This window comes from Cyprinodon variegatus, unplaced genomic scaffold, assembly GCF_000732505.1.
Source record: "Cyprinodon variegatus isolate N-32 unplaced genomic scaffold, C_variegatus-1.0 Scaffold28, whole genome shotgun sequence".
Lineage (NCBI taxonomy): Eukaryota > Metazoa > Chordata > Actinopteri > Cyprinodontiformes > Cyprinodontidae > Cyprinodon > Cyprinodon variegatus.
Window position 1 is genome coordinate 898,385 of NW_015150481.1, and position 20,643 is coordinate 919,027.

The following is a 20,643-nucleotide window of genomic DNA, read 5'->3' on the forward strand; positions in this document are numbered from 1 at the left end:
CTCATTGAGAGTGTCTCCAACACACCAGAAAATGTCATGATCGTGACACTGATGCCTGGATTTGGCTCTTTTATTCCACCTGCTTAGCTCATCCCAGTGCTCATTGTTACTCATCAGTTCCACCTGTTTCGGTTTTCTATTTAAGCTACCTGTTCCCAGCCATCGGTGCCAGATTACTCATGCTGAGTGTGAGAGTTTTCTAGCTTACCTGTGAGTTTCTTCTTACCTGATCCAAGGTTCTGCCCCTGGGTGGAGGGTTCATCCTTGATTTTCTCACTGAGTCCCGTGACAAACACGTCCATGAGAGCTTCCTCATTCCAGAGGCTCTCAGCTGCCAGTAGGTGGAAGTTGATTACATAATCTGAGATAGAAGGATCTCCCTGTTTTAAGGACAGGAGACCTATAGAAGTTTCTCTGCTGGGGAGAACTGGGCAGAAAACTGGAATTAATTCCTGGGAGAAAGGTGGGTAGGAGTCACATAGACTAAAATTATTCTGCCAACCTGACGTTCCCCACAACTTTGCCTTGCCTACTAAGAGAGAGATTACATAGGCCACCTTCACTCAATCAGAAGGAAACACGGAGGGCTGAAACTCAAAGTGGATCTCACTCTGATTCAAAATGGCCAGACATTGTTTGGGATCGCCCCTAAATAACTCCAGTGAAGACAAGCGTGGCTCTTGGCAGATTGTTGTAGCCGGCAGAGGCGTCTGCATGGGCGCTGCAGTGAGTGGGGGAGCAGAGGCAGGCAAAGCAAATAAGCAAGGGTGTCCCACACACCTGATTCTAATTCTAATGCTGCGCTCAATGCCCTCCTGCGGCTGTTGATGGGTCCACGTTTGGCCATTATTCTGTCAGAACCTCAGAACATAGGACCCAGAATTCAAGCAGATAGAGCTAATGAGTGTGTGAGTCACTAACCTGGTAGAGTTCAGCCTAAAAGACGGAGTGAAGTGCAGAAGGTTTGGTTCTCAGTAGCTTGCGCAGAAGCCGCTTCCAGAGTTCCAGGAGAGAGGCAGAGCAAAGATGAGCAGAAATCAGAGCATGCAGAGGAGCAGAAGAATTCGGAGGGATAATCGAAGGCAGAGTTGAAGAAGGAACAGGTTTCCAGGCCAGAAGATCAAAAGTCCGAAGAGGCACCGAAGGGATATCCAAGCCAATCCAGGGACGGAAACTAGTCAGGTTCAGGTAATCAGACACTCACAGATTGCTAGAAAACTCTCACACTCTACTCAGATAATCTAGCATTGATGGCTGGAACCAGGTGGCTTAAATAGAAAGCAGGAACAGGCATTACGTAGCTTCCTAAGGATACTGCCACCTGTGACCAAAACACAGAACAACACCATTCTACTGCTTGTTTTCTAAGCACATGCTCACACATTTTTTTTTTTTTTCACTAAAAAACCTTTGTTATAAAAATTTAAGTTGTTATATTCCAAGCAGTAATTAACACCAAAACCAAGTTAACATCAGGAGGCAAACTTGGTTCTAGGAGATAACAATTTCTCATCTCAATTATTATGGGTCTGGAAAGTGGCAGGACTAGGGCTGCAGGACAGACATTGGCTTTTAGAAACATGGCCAGCTTTTTTCCCACCAGAGCAAGGCAATTTATCTTTTGTAAAACTGTTCTCAGATGTCTTTTTTCACTTTGTCTATAAGAAGGTTGATGTCTATATTTTAAAACCATAGGGAAGTGAGAAACGAGATGACAGAAGTAGAGCGGCAGGGTCAATCTCTTCCCCCACGCATTGAGCTATGTTCTCAATTCAGGCTGTTTTGCTTGGACTTTTCCCCTATTTGCCCTTCAAACAGCATCCTTTGGCTAATAGATCACCATGGCAACAGGGCTCACTCTAAGGGCAAGGCAGGAGTGGATATGAATAAGGATTATGTAAGAGAAATTTAGATGAAAGTTAATGCAGAATTAAAAATTCAGTCCTGACAAACATAATTGCAGGTCTCCAATCAGTACAATAGGGAATAATAATTGATTAAATAGTCGAGCTGATGGCATTGAGAATTAAGTCAATGAACAAATGAGTAGCACCTGAGAGACCGAGCAGCTTGTTCTGTATGTTTAGACCAGTGTTTTATTCACCTCATTGAAATCTCATGTTGAATAATCACTGCCCTGATGGGGAGCAGTGGTACTGAACAAAATGCAATCCAATAAAGGAAGGTTGATAATCCTCTGCTCATAATTTGGGTTATTATTTCAACTTAATTTAAAGTGTCCATGGAGGTTTTGTTAAGTGCAAGGTTTGTGCTTGCTCACAGTCTTCTACCACATCATTCTCTTTGGTTGCAGAGTATTCCTACCTTGTCTACCATTTTATTGCATTTGTCAAGCTTCTTAATTTGAGTGCTAGTCTTACAGTTTCCTCAAGAAATTGATGAGTGTTTACCAAGTCTCAGTCACCTGTATTCACAGCCTCTATTAGTGCCAACATATCTCATGCTAAATACTCTTACACGAGTATTCTTGCAGTTTCTGACTCTGATTAGAAGGAAACTATTGTTTTAGAGTTGCTCAACCTCAGTCCAAGTTTGAATGCCAGAAGTCTGTCCAATCTCGAAGAGTTGGAGATCATCGACAAAGGTTAGTTGGGGAAATATCCTTGGAAACATGCAAAAATGAGTTTGGTCACTATGAGTCATTTTAGCTGCTCATTGCAGCAAATCAGTCCCTGGAAAAGGTTTTTACATCATATTTCCCTCCTGAAATAACTAGAAATTGAACCCAGGTTCCTTATTTCAAAAAGTGTTACTCATTACTTTGTGTTTAGTATATTTATTTATTGTGTTCATTTGCTTTTGATTTTTTTCTTATGATGTTATGCCTTTTTCCCTTTTGATTTGTAGATCTTTTTGTGTCCTGGTTCAGTTCCCTCTGTTGTTTTCTATGTGTTCATTGATTTATTTTCCTCAGTGTCTCACCTTCACACCCTCCCACAGCTGTCCTGAGTCCTTCTGATCAAGGGCATCCGATTTCACAGCCAGACATACTTTCATCCATATTTAAGCTTTTTGGTTTTTCCTCCTTAGTGCTGGGAGGAAAACCAAAATTCTCCGACATTGCTCCTTGTCCTGTTCTCATAATTACTTCTTTTTTCTTTTTTTTTGTCATTCTTTGCTCCTGAAAGTGATTTAATCATGCCCTTATGTTTTTTAATATTACATTTTGATCTTTAATTCTACTTTAAGCTGAAATAATTGTTTTGTTTCTTGCTTTTCTGCAATTGATCAGAAATATATTTGGTTATCAAACAACCATATACAGTCATACAACATTTCAAAAAAAAATATTGATTTGGCTTGCCTAATTATTGACTAATTATTTTGAGAGTTCAGAAATCAAAGTGTTGGCAGTGATTAATCTGCAACAACCATCTATAGGTGTGGCTGGCTTTATTTAAGTTAATGGTTAGAACACCTGAATCTATCTCTGGTTAGATCATTATTGTATTGAGACCAGGTTTTCTCAAGCAGCAAGTTTTTATTGCACTAGCTAGAGAGATAACTTGTTTATATTTTTGGTTAAAGAACATCTGGATCTATAGTAAGAGATGCAGCAGAGAAGGCGAAGAGCAAAAATGAATGTTCTTTGTAATAAAATCAGGAAGGGAACACAGAGATGCCAACTTGATATATTTGAGTATTTCTTCAAGAAGAAACTGTGTAGTGTGAGACTTTTTGCTGACAATGAACTGACAGCAAAAACTGCTTTTAGAGAACAACTTAAAGAGAAATAAGTTATACTTTCAAAGAATGGTTTGCACAGCTGTCAAAAGAATGGGGGCATCTTTTTGTTACAATTCTGTCTGAAAGTTGAGAGGATGACTTCAGTAAACTCTTTCTGGAGTATGCAGTTAAACACAGGTGATCCTGAATGTATTCATCTAACCAACATTCATTCCTTTTTAAATTTTGGCACTTTTTACTCAACAAACTGTCATTTATTTTTATTTTTTTATTTGATTGGGAATATATTTGATGCAGAAGGTTACAAATCTAAAAGTGTTACATACATTTGGATACTTTGTCGGAATAAAATTATAGGACTATGTAAGCTCCCCTGCAATTGAAAAACATTTGTGTTTTTTGAAAAATTTGTCTCACTATAGTGATTCTGTGCCTGTATAATTGTTTTCTCAGTTATTTTGGGTTTCTAAGAGAGACTGGCTATCTGCCCAAACTGTACGCTTCCAGAAGAGCACTGGAGATAATCACCAGGGGCTTTGGACCAATAAGCAGGTAAGTGGGATAGATGGATGAATGAAAGAGTTATAGTTTCTCCTTTAAAAATATCACTTGAGATGGTTAGTTGGATTTGGTTCTGTCCATGAAATAAAAAACTCAACAAAAACCTTCTATTAAATCGACAACCATTTGCTACAAACTTAAATTCAAACATATTCTTAATCAAAAATAAAAGGTCTTTGCATAAATCATCTTTGTGTGGCTGTCATGTTAATATTCTGCTCCCCGTTTCTCTTCGATTTTCTCCCAGGTTTTTTACCCCAAAAATCTTTATACATGTTAACCCAACTAATTTCTTCTCTTAGTCATTACATCCTCCTCCTCCTGTTGATGCAGTGACCTTGACAGATATCATTTTGTATCACAGCCAGTGATGTATTAAAATGTAAATGATGACAACTGTCAAGTGGAGAAAGCTTGTCCTCTGGGTGCCCAATGAGCCGTGTCGCAGATCGAAATACGGGTAGGGCAGGAGGAACTTCCCACCAGATGACTCTGATGATGATTTTGTCACTGCTGCTTCCTCTTGGTGGCTTGCATGGTAACCAGCTCATACACAACAGGTCATGCTGGAATAATTTAATGGAGAAATGGATCAGATTTGTTATATTTCAGCTCGAGACTTCTCATTAGAAATATGCACAAAAAGCATTAAAGCCGCTGAGCGCACTTCAAGATTGACCTTTGTACATCAAAGTCAACAGAGCAAGTTGTTTGTGGGCAATGCAGTGAAGCAAAGGAAGAAGCCATTTATTTGAAATTAATCCCAAAAGGGTACATCTTGCCTCAACAGAAAAAAGTAATGCTTTATACACAATATCACATATTTTACCTATTTGAATTTGTCTTTGTGACATGTAGGGGGAGAGAGGAATTAAATGGTGACAGTAGATAGCTGGACACAGATATCAAAGGAACTTTTACAAAATATGCAGATCAAAAAAGCATTAAAAAACAACAAAAATAAAAAACTAGTGGCTGTTTGGGGAAGGTAGCCATTGACTTCAACTCATTTAAATTAAAACATCATTAATTTCAGAGCTGCAATTCAGTTACACATGATATATAATTGTAATTTTAGCTTTTATTTGAAAACAATTTAGTAAGCATGACAAGAATTTAGTTTCTCAGAATTAGTAATAGTTTTATTAACATAAATTACTTTACAAACTGAGATTGTATTAATCCTTTTTGTAAGGATAAGTGTTTCCATGAATAATTAAACAAAAACTGTGAATAACCCCCAGAAATATCATTATTAAGTATTAATCAGATCCATTTCTTAAATTATTCTGGGATGAATTTGTCCACCACCACAGTGAGTCTGGAATTTAAGAAGAAGGGTGCTTAGCCTGTCTTTCATAATATCCATGCAGCTTAGGCATCACTAGAAGATTTTAACATTTGAGATATAGTCTTATATGATGAAGAGTAACACTAAAAAAAAGCACAGTCTTCAAATAGTGTAATCAAAGCATACAGAAAAATATATGCTGAAGTCCCAACGGTTACTTTCAAATTCATAAAGAGAAATGCCTAAAATTCCCCAAGCCCCCAGTCTTTCTGCAGCCCTTAGTTAAGTTAGCAAGAAATAAAGATTTGAAAGTTATGTATATGGTAACTTCAATTAATTAGACTTTATTTATCTCATAAAGGAGAAATTCACTTGTCGTATCGGCTCAATAGTCAAAGGAGGTGCCAAAAGACGGAAAGAAGGAAAAGGTGCATATATATATATATATATATATATATATATATATATATATATAAGTCTCTTATTTAACAGGATTATTGCACAGGTTATTGCACAGGGTATTACTGCGCAGGTTATTGCACAGGGTATTAATTAGTGATTGCACGTTAGTAATTGCACACGTTTTTGCAGTTGTAGTGCCTTATTGTAAAGTCTGGTGGCAGCAGGGATGAATGACCTGCAGTGGCACACCTTTTTCCAAACATGGTGTATATCTTTCACTAAAGGAGCTGCTCAGCTCCTCTAAAGTCTGGTGCAGCGGGTGAGAGCTGTCCATGATGGATGTAAGCTTGGACAACACCCTCCATCTAAAGTTCCCTTGAAGCTTGATGCATTAATGGCTTGTAAAACTGTTTATAGTATCTTTAAAAAAAAAAAAAAGATTGATATAAGTCTTGTATTGTTTGTTTTTTTCTAAGCTTGAACAGGTGTTTCTAAAAGACCAACCAAGATATATATGAGATTAGATTTTATGTTACATTGAAGACTTTCCAATCTGACTTTTACTGATGTTCTTTGGTTCTAAATGCAGGTTAAGCATTGCATCTCGTACAGATAACAGCTCCGCAACTTCAGAGTCATATTGTTACGACTGATGATGGCCAGTTTTAATATAAATATGGAGCTGACTGACACAAGCCGAAACCCCAAGGAAGATCTGCATCATACTAAACCGCTCCTGTTTTCTTGAATATGGTTTTAAACTAAGGAAAGCATGTTAGAGTAATGCATGTATAATTTCCTCAGAAGATCTCTGAGATCTCTAGAAAATGGCATAAAGCAATTAAGTGTTAATTTTGTGATGGAAAATGTTGTAATGGAAACGCAACTACTGACAATATTAAATTTAAATCTTAGGTATTAAATCATCAAATATGCCCCTAACTCAAAAACAAACGTCCATCACTAGAGCTTAGTTTTCTGACTTTATCCATATTAGAGACTTTTATTAAACAGCAATCAGGACGAACATGCAACACGGGGTCAGTTTGTCACAGAGCTGTTATCTTGTTATCTGCCCTTTGTGGCTGAATATCAGATTAAATATTTACATTCTTTTAAACATGACTCAAATCACTCTAATATGGCTATATTATAATTAATTGCTACCTGTTAATATGTTCTCAGTGCTTGGAGTTGATGCCTATTAGTTGCCTGTAATTCTCCACCAGACCATAGGATTTATGTGAGGTTATGACCTGTGGCCTTTCCTGAATCCAGTTAAAATATTTGAATACTTGGTTGTAAGAAACGTCTTCCAACATCAAGTCAATATATTTCCAGAAACCTCTGTCGCACATTGCAAGCCAACACCCTTCCACAGATGTGCGGCTACTTTCAAGCAAGCTCTGCTCTGGTGGAAACACAGTTCTGTATCATAAAGGTTCTAAACCTCATTCTTGAACCTCCCATTCTAAATATTCTTCATGTGGAGTATTTCACCCCGTGGCACCAATCCAGAGCCACAGGAGACACTGAAAGATGTTAAAATGTTTATTTACCTCTCGCTAGTGTTATGCAGCCCAGTAATAATATAATTCTGCCACAATTATGAGCTTTTAGTAATTTTCTGTGGGAGGAAACAAAGGCACTTGGAGGCAGTAGTGTGACTGTGTTGGAGACTCAGTGACTAATATAGCAACTAATCTGGCTTTCCTGCAGACTGATGTGCCTGCTCGTTAGGCTATTTTTAGAAGCTGTGATTCATTTGAGGAAAAGAACAATATTTCTCTGACCTCAGAGAGTCTCCGAGATTAATTGAAGATGAGTGTGTTCAAAAGCCTGTTTAATTAAGAGGCGGGCTTACTTGAATTCCTCATCTATTTCACAAGCCTTTGCTATATGCACTCGGTGGTGGATACACCACAGAGAAAGTTTTACTTTTGTACAGAGATGGGCAAAAAAATTGTATTAATCTCATTTTGGTGTAAGCCTGCTGACAGTGATTTAATGAGCCAATTTTTACGGTACGCTGAGGTAAAACACAGATTAGCAGCAATTCATTTAGAAAAATGAATCCCTAATTGTGTTGAACCAACCTCGAAAAATTGAACCTCTCCACCTTTTGTTATTTACAAAGTTTAGCGTATTTTATGTGGCAGACACACAAATTGCCGGCCCCCCAATATCTGATATCTGTAAATAAAAACAAATGCATCCAAATGTCCTTAGAAGGCTCCTAATTACTTGATTAGCCCCTGTTGGAGTTTAATTTAGGTTAGCTAAGTTAGAAAAGGACCTTAAGCTTTAACGACTCTAGAGCCTGGTTAAATGTGCACTAAAAAGGTTTATATGCATTTGTTGGATCTGTTTAAGCATCTTTAGTTACTTTAACAATATTGTTTCATGTCTGCAAGGTCAGATATGAAACAATGGTGTTAAAATAATAAAGATGCTTTAATATATCCAACAGATCAAACATGGCTATCAATTTATATCAGAGATCTGTCATGATCCCCACCTGTTTGTGTTTAGATTTCACCCACATTTTCTTGATAGTCCACATTGTTTTTGTAGTCAGATTTTTATTTATTTTGTTCATTTCCTGTCTGTTCATTTATTATCATCTCTAAACCTCCCGAGTCTCCTTTGTGTCATGAGCATCATTCAAATATATCCATCAAACTGTTGCCTATTTCCTGCTGCTGCTTTGGTCCTTTGACTCCACAAACCATAACATGATCAGTAGGATTTTTAATCAAAAGAGACACTTCCATGCAATTAATCTGCCCGAAGACTAAGAACTCTCTCGACTGTGAAGTATACATCACACTATAAATAGTTTACATGGTTTTTGTTTAAAAAGGAAACAGCTAAAATTAGATTTGTTTCTATTTTCAGGATTTTGAAAATCTATCATCTGGTTCTTTAACAGCAGAAAAAAAAGACATAAATGAACATTAAAAGAGCAGGGTGAGGTTATAAAAAGAATTCTAAGGGTTTGAACCTGGAACAGAGAAATAATCAATCCATTATTTCAAATATAAGTGTGGAAGGATTGCAAATGTACCAACAAAAAGTCATTCACAGACACAGGCTTGTGGGGCATTAGAGCAAAATTCATACAAGCAGCCAAGAAGCTGATGGTTACCTTTGAGGAGCTGCATAGATCTACGACTCTGTAGAAAGAATAATTCAACAGGACAAATATTTGATTCACTTTGTGTGATAAGAAAGGAAATAAAGGGAGAAACAGAGAGATAAAGGTAAAGTAATAAGAACCCATAACCATATGTCAATGGATGGATCAAAAAGTCTATCAAAATAAGCATGTAATTTAAGAAATGTATTTCTTGACAGCCATGATAGTTTTATTCTAATAAATAATCTAATAATTCTTATCTAATGATTTGACCATCTTACCCGTTTACCTGTTTGTTTTGTTAAATAATAAAATGACCAAATCACCAACACTGGTAATTTGATTTAAATGCTCAAAATAAAAAGAAAAGATCAAACTATTATTACAGTTTCAACAGATTCTTTAATAGTATTAAATAAAGCAAATTAGTTTATAGGGAAATTATTCTTTAACAGCATATTTTGGCTTTTTCTCATGAATAACTCATATTTCAGCACCATGGACAGCACCCTCAGGCTTAATAGACTGTTAAAATGTTTGCTCTCAATGTAAAGCCAGTGTTTTTTGTAAAAATATTAACATCTAAGATCCCTTTTAATGAGGTCATATGTAATTCTCTTAAAAAAAAAACTACCTTAAATTCTCAGTATGTCTGAATCAGTGGAGAGTACTGACTTCTGGACAACTTGAAAGTTCAACTTTTATTGTAATATAGTCGACTTGGAAAAATCACAACTCTTTCATGCTCTACTCATGAATAATGATAACCTAATAAGACGAGAAAAATAATTTTAAAAAGTGTCAAAGATTTTTTGGGGAGAACATCACCAGTATAACCTTGGGTGATGTTTAATAATAAACCTTTTCCAAAACATAATTCAAAGTTATGGCAAAATAGTTATTTTAGTGAATGACTTTACTTGAACCCATCTTGGGCTCATAACAGTTGTGTCTAGAGGGACACCTGAACAATTTTATATATGTTCCAACTTCCCAACATAGGGGATAATAGCACATATATGAAAACAGGCCCTCTGGACAGGGAATACAAACACTCCTGGCATCTACTCACAATATCATCATGCAGCAGAAAGTTAATAATGTATGAGAACTCTTCTTTAAATAAAAAAAAAAGTAAAGCTATTCAATTAAAACTGTTTTTAGGGTCTGCTACATTACGATCTCAACTTATGATTTTAGTTGAGTATTTGCTATAGGAAATGTTTTGACATTTATTTTTATTCTTAGGTTTTGAAATGAAGCTGCTCAGTTAACCAGTGGGTAGCACTGCTGCCATGCAGCAAGAAGGTTCCGGGTTCGCTTCCCAGCCTGGGATCTTTCTGCATGGAGTTTGCATATTCTCCTTGTGCATGCGGGGGTTCTCTCCATGTACTCCGGCTTCCTCCTACAGTCCAAAAACATGACTGTTAGGTTAATTGGCTTCTCTAGATTCTCCTTAGGTGGGAGTGTGCGCATGAATGGTTCTTTGTTCTGTTTGTCACAGTGTTGCCCTGCAATGGACTGGGGACCTGTCAGGGGTGTACCCCGCCTCTCACCCATTGACAGCTGGATATTGGCAGCAGCACCCCTCGTGACCCCAGCTGGGATGAAGCGTGACTGAAAGATGATGGATTGGTTTTGAAATTAGGGATAATATAAAATGCATGTATTTACTTAAAAAGGATGTTGACATTTGTTTATAAAAAGATGGTTTCCAAGGTAATGACGAGAAAAAGAGATTTAATAATAAATTACTGTCTTTTCATTTAATTGTGTTGTGAAAATCCTTGGAAAAACCTCCTAAATCTTCCATCTCAAGTGTATGTTATACTATTTTTAAAATCCCATTAGATGGTTCTTTAACATTCTAGCCCCATTGTGAGCAGTTATCGAAGGTCCAAAGAGCAAACGGTTGCAGACCCAGACCACCTGATTTAATTGGGTGTGCAGGTGGTGCAGTGGTTAGCACGCACGACTCGGTACAGAGTACAGAGTGCACAGAGGCCTCAGTCTTTGATGCGGCCGACCAGGGTTTAAATCCGACCTGTTGTCTATTGCCGCTCTCCCCTTCTCTCATACCCGCTTTCTTGTCAGCCTACTGTCGAAAAAATGAGCCACTAGTGCTGTAAAAAAATTTTAAAAAAGCACATAATTAGATTGACAAAAATAGGAAAGATGTTCGATTCACTTATTACAGAAACCTTGAATATTATTGGTTGAACACTTTTTTTTATTATTTATTGTCAAATGATCATTTCACTTTTCAGATTTTTATTCATTGAAGCTTTGTTTAATATCTCTAGCAGTTTACAGTTATGTATTGCTTTATGTTTATTGATCACAAAAAATCCAAATGTAAGGTCTGTGGTTGTAGCGTGACAAAATGTGAGCTTCAATGGTTAAATATACTCACAGTGCATGTTAAATGGAGGCAATGAAATCAGGATCAAGGGAGAATTATGACCCCTTATTTCAGCCAATCGTTTTAAAGGAATCTGTTTTAAGGTAAGTAGAATACCCATGTTGCCTCCCACCGTTTCATCCAAGATACCAAAGTAGACTGTTTGCCTCTTGTTTAGTTTTTCCCCTAACGACTAGGACACAACAGCTGAACCCATGTAGTGTTGCTGGGAGGACGCTTCTGGGATTATTATTTGTGTAATTCCTTACTTTACAGGAACATCAGCTTTCACAGTGAGGTTCCCAACTGGACTTTAGTCAATTAACAGGCTTTCAATTTTCTTGCTTTTCCTTTATTTCAGCATCATTGATTATAACATTTATCAGCATGCTTATGCAAATCAAGCATTTCACAGTGCCAGAGTAGCAGCAGATGTACCATTAAGAAAAGAACCTTGAAGAAAACAAGAAAATACAATTACTCCATTTGATTCAAACAAAATATGCCCAATGTGATATAAGTGACCCCATCCTTTCAAAAACATATATTTACCAACTGTTTAACTTTTGGTTAAATCACTCAATCAAACTTTATCCTTCATATGAGCCAGCAGCCAAACCAGAAAACATTTTAACAAATCATAAATCTGCATATTTTTAGACAGTGTAAAACACATATTTTGATCAAAAATATCAGCAATTTCATTGGCAACGCAGTTTTTTTATACATATTTTTTTTACTATTTTTCAAGGCTGCACTTGTCCAGAGAGCTGTTCTAAACAAAATTTATTTTTGTTTTACACTTGTGTAAACAAAATGACAAATAAATCTGTCTAAGTCTAAGTCTTAATCTACCGATCCACCCTTAAACATTAAAATAGTCACAGACATTTTAGTTTTAAAGCTTACCCAAACCAATTGGATGACAAAATCTACCAATTATTTCAACAACCGAGGTTTCTGTGATTTTTGTTTCATCAACTTTTAACCATTTTAGAAAGTCTTTCCTTTTAAACAGACCCATCTGCAAAAATTAACACACAAAGACCATCACTTTAAATGTAAACCAGAGTCAACACGTTTCTTTAAAAAAAAAAAAAAGATAGGGAAGCCTACTCAACCACAGCAAAATAAAAGAAAAGAAATGCCACTTGATGCTTACCAGCTGTCCTTCATGGGGTTTGTAGAGGCTTGGTTTTTGTACAGTTCTTTCAGTTTGGAAGTTTTTCTTTTCAATTTTGAAAGCTTTTAGTATGGAAACAGTCAAGTTTGGAGGTAGAATTATTATGGTGTGGGTCTGTTTTTCAGCATACTGATGGCAGGAAGAATGGAAAAATGTACCAAGACAATTCAAATAACAAAATCTGCTGCGTAAACACAGAGCCAAGGAACTCAGAGAATCACCTGACACCGCATATAGAGGACCTGTGAAGATGTCTAAAGCTCAGAGTTCATAGCAATGGCCTACAGACGCCTCAGGATTCAAAAAGCCATTTTCAGCGACGTCCCAAGAAATGTTCCACATGGGGCAACTAAAAACCTTGAGTCAGAACTTTAAAACTGAAGCTGATAACCTTTACTGAAATATGCTGTAACATCCATTTTTTGCATCAATTTGCTGATGCCTGGATAATACCTGTAGTTGTCAAACCAACAAGTCAGCACATCTGGGGTGTTATTTAAGAAACATGACAACTAGCTGCTCTTTTTTTTGTTGATTATTTGGTCAAAAATATTTGTTCCATTGAAATCTCAAGAATATTCTTCAGCAGAAGCAATGATAATTACATCCATTACGTGCATCTTAACTAAAGGTGCAAGTTTATAGGTCACTGACAGCTCCTGCATCCCTGGAAACCAAGAACTTAACTTTTTGATGTCATCTCACAGCAAGCATTTCCAGTGACCTACATCCTCCCTGATGCGGCGGACAAATGTGAGGTATGTGCATTGCCAAGAGTGCTTAAGGGAACATACAAGATCTATCTTAATGGTGTGCCAGTCTGGGCAATTACACACTGGCCGACATAATAGAAGCCTGGCATGACAGGGGTGGAGAAGTCATCCGTCAGATTAATGAGAATGTCATCCGGGTTCGAGGACACCACCGGGTGGCCCTGGCCAAAACATTTAGTGGAGAGTGAGCTGTGAAGAGAGATATCAAACTGGACAAGTCTCTCTAGGGAAAGGAATGGCCTTGCGATCTCATGATACTTGAGGGCAGACTATTTTTATTTCATTTATTCCCTAAGTTAGGCTAATTCCACTTTAATATGCACAACCTGCCTTTGTGGCGTTGCTTAAAAATTGCATTTATTCTTTGAGTCATAAAATGTTGGGAAAGCTGTATTTTTCAATGACAATTTTTTGTTGTTGTTGTTTAAACAAAGAGATACACAGAATAAATACAAAATAAAAGGATTTAAAATATGACTTTAAGGGGAAAATAGCTACTTAAAGAGCTCGAACCGCAGTGAAAACATAATCTATTTTTAAATCGAGAATAAAAGCAATTAACCAGAAAAAAGTTAAATTTCATTAAATACCCTTATGATCAAGAAATCAGTTTTATACAAGAAATAACACGAAATGGGTGATAAAAGTGATACAGAGTTGAAAAATTTGACCTAAAGAAATTTAAAAACAGATTTAAAAAAAGTTACCTTAGAAATGGTTACAAAACCATACCTAAGGTCTTTTTAGTCAAGATAACAGCTGAAAAAACAATTAAACATAAATAGAGGGAAAAAAAACAATGACAGTAGTGATCCTCCCCAGGAACAGATGGCCTAATACAATTACTCCCTCCGATTCATCCAGGAAGTTAAAAGATATCCCTGGGTAATATCTAAAGCACTGTGGAAATGTAATGATTTAACAATAACAACTGTGCCATACCCCATCCATGAGCTTCATTTGTAGATTAAAACATGTTTGTGAGGTGCTTTGCTGCTTCACAATCTGAAATTCAATTTGAAAATAAAGGATTTTGCATTGGCCTAATCAAAGTCCGGATATAAATCTCGTTGAAATACCTTGGCATGTCCCAAAACAGGAATTTAAAGAATTCTTAAAAAAAAAAAAAAAGGAGTAAACCAAAACCTTCATAGTGAAGCAAAAAAAAGGAAGATGTCTTTAAAAGGAGAAATGCTTTTTTACTCCCCTCTGAAATCGTCAAAGCCTCATCAGTATTCCTATAGTCTTTGTCAATAGGGTCCATTAGAGTACAGTACAATTATTGTCATGCTCACATTTGAAATCATAGTGGATAGGTCTGCTAGGAGCCCTTTGGTCAAAAAGGGATGAACACCTCCAGGGATTATATATTTAGAAAGGTGTGTGACTTGAGCTAAAGGACGCATGACATGTTCCTAGAGAAAATCCAAACTCACCATTATACTGTACCACCACTAGCCTGAAATGTTGACAAGAGACAGGATTGATCCATGTTTTCTTTGCATTTCAACCAAATAGTGAATTTTCCAGCTAAAATCTAGACTTATTGAATCAGCAGAGAATTTTTTTGATCAGTTACTGGATGCCACTCACCAACCTAGACGTTGAAATCAAGAGTTTCTTAAATATAAACACTTTATTTGAATTTCTGATGGTTTCTCTAAAAATTAACCAATGACCACCCATAATACTATCCAATACCAGTCTCTGAACCTGTTCCTATAGTGTAACAGAGCATCATCCGGGTTCTCTACCTCTAATATTGCCCCTCCGTCTGTGGCATTCCACACGTAAATGGTGCCTTGGGCACCCCCCTCCTTCTGCTGTCCCCCAAACAGATTAAAAGGTGAAAATTTGATTCTTTTCTAAGCTCTGTTCTCAGCTGTAAGCAGAGGGGACATTTATTATACACAAAGAGATGCCTCTTCGCTGAACCTTCATACATAAAAGCAATAGAAAAACTTGTTTTAATGCTGCCTTGGGCCCCTTTCAACATGCCCCTTATAAATAACTGTTTTTCATACATAAAATTTACATTAAAATTTAAAATATTTTCTCCTACTCTCTGCCTTTGCAGTCATAAGTCAGAGATTTATGAATAATTTACAAATAATCCTAAACATTTGAAAATAGGAGTAAAGTAAGTATATTAAATTATGCTGGAGAGTATGTATTTTCACTTTCTCTGGGGTTTTTTGTAAAGATAAAAGGCCAATTATTTTTCCCAAAAGGCTCCTCTGTCTTTAATTGTCTGCAGTCTGTTTTCCAAGTAGAAATCAAAAATAGTGATAGAGAGTACAGTATATCGCTCATCCATCACGATTTCAGGCAGACCTATCATTTTCATGCAAATGATTCCTCGTTTGACTTCAAACTGGGCAGTTAATAGCATTCCTGGGGCAATGTGTCAGTCTGTGTAAATGCTTGACGAGGGAATCTTTTTAACTGGCATGTCCCGCACCTTTAATTTCAAGAGCCTCATCTCTCACGAGAAAGTATTTGCATGCATGTCAGTTGCTGCAAGAAAGTGGGCTGTCGATAATTGTGAGATAATTATGAAATGGTACTCCATTTTGTAGACATTTCAATGTCAAGTAAATGTTTGGGATAGAATATTTTTCATTTTTCCTCTTTTTAATTAGAACTGAACACTAAAACTGTGAGGAAACCAATTGAAAGGCTGGTGCTTATACACTATTAGCCTTTTACTAAATGGAAAGTTTGTCTCAGAACCCAAAATCATGAATAAATAAGAAATCAAACAAAATGAGAGTGACGGTTCTAGACCAAATTTACCAGGAGGGCCAGGGTTTGGCCATCATTTTGTCATAAGGTGTGATACACACACACACACACAAACAGGGAAAGTGTCATTGTTTAGTATATTAGGAGAGTCACAAATCCAAGGTCGCAGACCTATGATCTAAAAAATTAAAACTGATCTTATTTCAAAAAAGTTGAAGATAAAAACTGACTGTAATCTCTAAATAATAGTTCACAAAATTGCAAAGCAACAAATCAGATATAGTCTGTTCACAGTGGTCAGAGGATAAAATCATTAGAAATTGATTTAGTATTACACTACAAAAACGGAACAAAAAAAAAGTGAAAATTAAGAAAAACAAATGTATTTACCCTTAATTTGAGCGGTTAATAGGATGATATGTCAGAGGAATTAATATTTTTGCCATTGAAATAAGAAAATTTGATATTTCACAGTTCAAATAAAGAAATCGAGTTTTTGTTTTTTGTATTTTAAAGGTAAATCATCTATTCCATATGCAAATTGTTTCGTCCACCTGCTTAAATCAAGGAAAATACATTTATTTTAAGAAAGATTGAACAACGTTTCATTTGAATCACAGTTTATGACTTCAATACAGGGGTCATGATCTGCCCTGATAGCTGGCCTTAATTGCTGCTCGGTCTCTAATTATCACTCATCTAACCCTGTATCCGTTCCTTTATATTCGGCTCAGCCCAGCTATCGAGGCCAGATCATTGTTTGTTCCCTGTTTGATGTCTTTAGGTTCTGTTATCGTTAGTTTTAGTGAGTCCAAGGTTCATGTCCCCGTTCCAGTGAGGTGATTATTCTCAACCCAGTGTCCTCAGCCAAGTTTATTCCCTAACCAGTTGTGAGAGCGTTTCAGCGTTTCCTAGTGATTCTGATTTCCCGATTCTATTCCCTCTCACCCACTGGCCCTGTCTGTACCCATCTAATCTGTTCGCCTGAGCCATCCTTGGACTCCTGCTGGATTCTGCCTGTCTGCATCTGTGTGTGTCTGTCTAGGAACGCTTTTGGACCCGTCTGACTCTAAACCTGCCTTCACGCTCTGAAGATTCCTGGAAGCCTGGATCTCTCTGTTCCTGTTTGGGTTGGAACCTCTGATTGAGCAGAGGTCTCCTGGATTCCTTACCTGCTCCTACCTGCTCTGTCTTCCCCTGACCTGGATCAGCTTCCTGCAAGTTCTCCGGGGCTGCAGCATGAGGCACACACGCTGGGCAATGCACACTGTGTCTGGTTGGCAGCCCATCGGCTGGATTGCGCCTCTTTCAAAGGCGATGGACGGAACTGTGAAACCAGGTAAGTGACTCACAGAGGTTACCATCTCCTGTCTGATGATGGTGGTCACTTACCTGTGTTTCTCCCTCCAGACACTCTAAGATGGATTGCGCCCCGCCCCAACGGGCTTCAGTTCTGTTTTGTTTCATTAAACATTTTTAACTTTCCTACTAACTATCTCACCTTGAATACTGGGTCCATCTGTCCCATTTTATGATAAAAGGTGCCAGGACCTGTTCTACAGAGGCACTGGCCCATGGTGGCCCCTATAGAGCCACCCATTTGAACTAAATTATTTTCTATATCAAAACAGTTAAATGAGTTATTGCTAAATTACAACAAAATGAGGTTGTACAAAATTATTCCAACAGGTACACTGGTTGGATTCCCTTTCTGAGTACATTTCGATTCATAGTAATGAGGTATTTGAAGCACACACTGACTTAAAACAAAGAAAAGCTTCTTTACCTCATACAATGTTGCGATGAATTTGGATATTTTGGTTATATTTCCAGTTAAAACCTTTTTATTTTATACTAAATCAGCTTCAACTTATAATAAGATGTTATGTTACAAAGTATCTGTGTTTAAAATATGATGCGTCTTTGTTGCTATGGTTAAAATTTAAGTTTACATCTTTTTAACTAACCACATGTCAATGTCCATTGTCTATAAAAGCTGTTTAATAAAAGGTTGAAATACTTTTTTTTTTTTTTTACATTTGGAGCAAATGATAGAAAAACTGAAATGACAAAAATATGTTATGTACACAAGAAAACAATAATAGAGCAAGTACCAAACCCCATGATTGATGATCTATAAAGTTATTAATGATCAGCTGCATCAGATGTTTTTTATAGATAAAATATTCCAACTGTAGATTTTCTTCTTGCGTTTGCATTAGTAGTTGTTTTTAATCCAGCGCCTTTAAAATAGAAATTTTTTCTCTTAATCCAAAGAGAAAAAAATTAGGAACTGAGAAATTTCTTCATTTGTCACCCGATGAAGGATTTGTATTTAAAACACAGTCATTATGGGTTAAGGTTTCATAATCAAATGACAGTAGATGAGGCTTCCTACCAGTGATATTCTAATTAAGGTTTCTTAACGACACAGCAGAAATGACCTACTTTGCCTGTATAATCAACGATAATGGTATCATATATGGATGGTAGCTTGCAGGAATAGAGGCATGAATACTGCTGGCATAGTTGGCTAGTCAACCAAAACTAAAAAGGTCACCCACGTTGAGGCATGAGGATCGTTACTGAAAAGAAACGCTGGGGAAAAGGCGGTGCATCAAAAGAAAAGGAAATTGTGTGGAAATGATTGGTTTTTTGGAGCTTTATTTAGAAACAGGAGCTTCAGACCCACTCACATATTCTTAGGTAACAAAAAGAAGACATGATTAAGAGTTAAAATTATCCTGGTTGCTCTCTCTTCTGATTTTTAGTGGTCATTTAAAGAGTTTCTGATAGCTCCAGTGGCACAATAATCTAAAATGGTTTGGAAATAGAAATATCAGTCTAATGTCAGGCTTCTAAAATGTACTTCCTTAGCCTTAGGTGTAGGGCAGGAAATGTAGGCAGACTTCATGTTGTCAGACAGTTCTAGACCTAAGTTACCAAGGGAATTCCTTAAAAGTTTTGAAAAAATCCACTGGACTTGGTTTCCAATGTTGTAAGCATCAGCATATTACCAAGGGACCAGTTTTTTTGTGGCTATTTTTTATGTGGGCACCAAAAAAAAAGAATAAAACAGAAAACGGTGCAAAAGGTCATTGCTTGATATATTAAATTAACCAAAGAACCATTTGCAGCTCTTTAATCTTCCTATCTAGCAAAAAAATAAAAAAAACATATTCTACACTAGAAAAAATGTAAATCTAAATAAGTATTTTTTTCTCAAAATTAGTGCATTTGTTCTTGAATTAATATTTAATTTACAATTAAAACAAGGAAAAAAACAATTGTTGTGTCCTATTTCAAGTGCATATATTATCTAATTATCTTATTATTAGAGTACAAATACTCAATCAATTGGCAAATTTTATTATTTAAAAAACAAATTATGGGTAAATACACTTTGCTTAGTAAATACACTCAGTAAATACATTTAGCTGAATAAATCTTTGCTTATTTATAGATTTTCCAAAGACGTTTAAAGAACCAATCCACTGGACTTTTTTTTCCAAGTTTGAAGACGTTTCCCTTCCCATCCAGTAAGCTTTTTCTATTCAAAATGTCAGAATTAGTATTAGTAGTAGCCCACAAAAGCCTTGTTATAGCTCAGAAAACATGAAGAACCGGCAGAACGGGTCGGCCCCTTAGTAATGGGGAGTCGTTCAGGGCTTTGTTAGCCTGCAATACCTGATACCGGCCTATGCCTCTGAAAAGGGGGGTCGTTAGGGTCATTGTTGGCCTGGCTGACCAGTCGAGATGTCTTGGTCCCCTGCACGGTGATGAGGATTATGATAGCGGGGAGAAATCAACTCTATCACTGCATTGTAGCTTTTTGAGAACTGAAACCTGAGTCCACCCCCTCTTTTTAAGGTTGCTTTTTCTCTCTTAACATAAATGGCTTCCTTTACACCGCTGTTCATCCGGTTAAATTTGCACGTTCTCTCAGCCATAACAAGGCTTTACTGAGTTACTCTAAAGCTGGGAACTGGGACATTTTGAATTGAAAAAGCTTCCTGGATGGGAAGCGAAACATCTTCAAACTTAGAAAGCTAATTCCAGTGGTTTGTTTCTTTACTTTATTGGAATGACTGTAACACGGATGACTGAGAATCTTCACCAGCCTATTTCTAGATTGTTTTGGCAGTTTATCTCAGTATGACCAAAGCTAAAAATGCAGCAACCTAATTTTTGAATTGTACATAAAATGTAAAAAAAAAATAATCAACTTATCAGTTGTCATTTTTGTTCTTGTGCATATCATAATTTATGTATTGTAAATCTATCTTTATCATGTCTTCGGTACAGGGGCCGGAAGCAGTTCTACAGGGGCGCTGGCCCCTCTCTAGAACCACCCATGTTTTCAGAGGGACAGTAGTGATTCAACAGTTTAGCCTGCAGCCAGGAATTTGTTAAAGCTGCTTAATTAAATTCAATTATTTG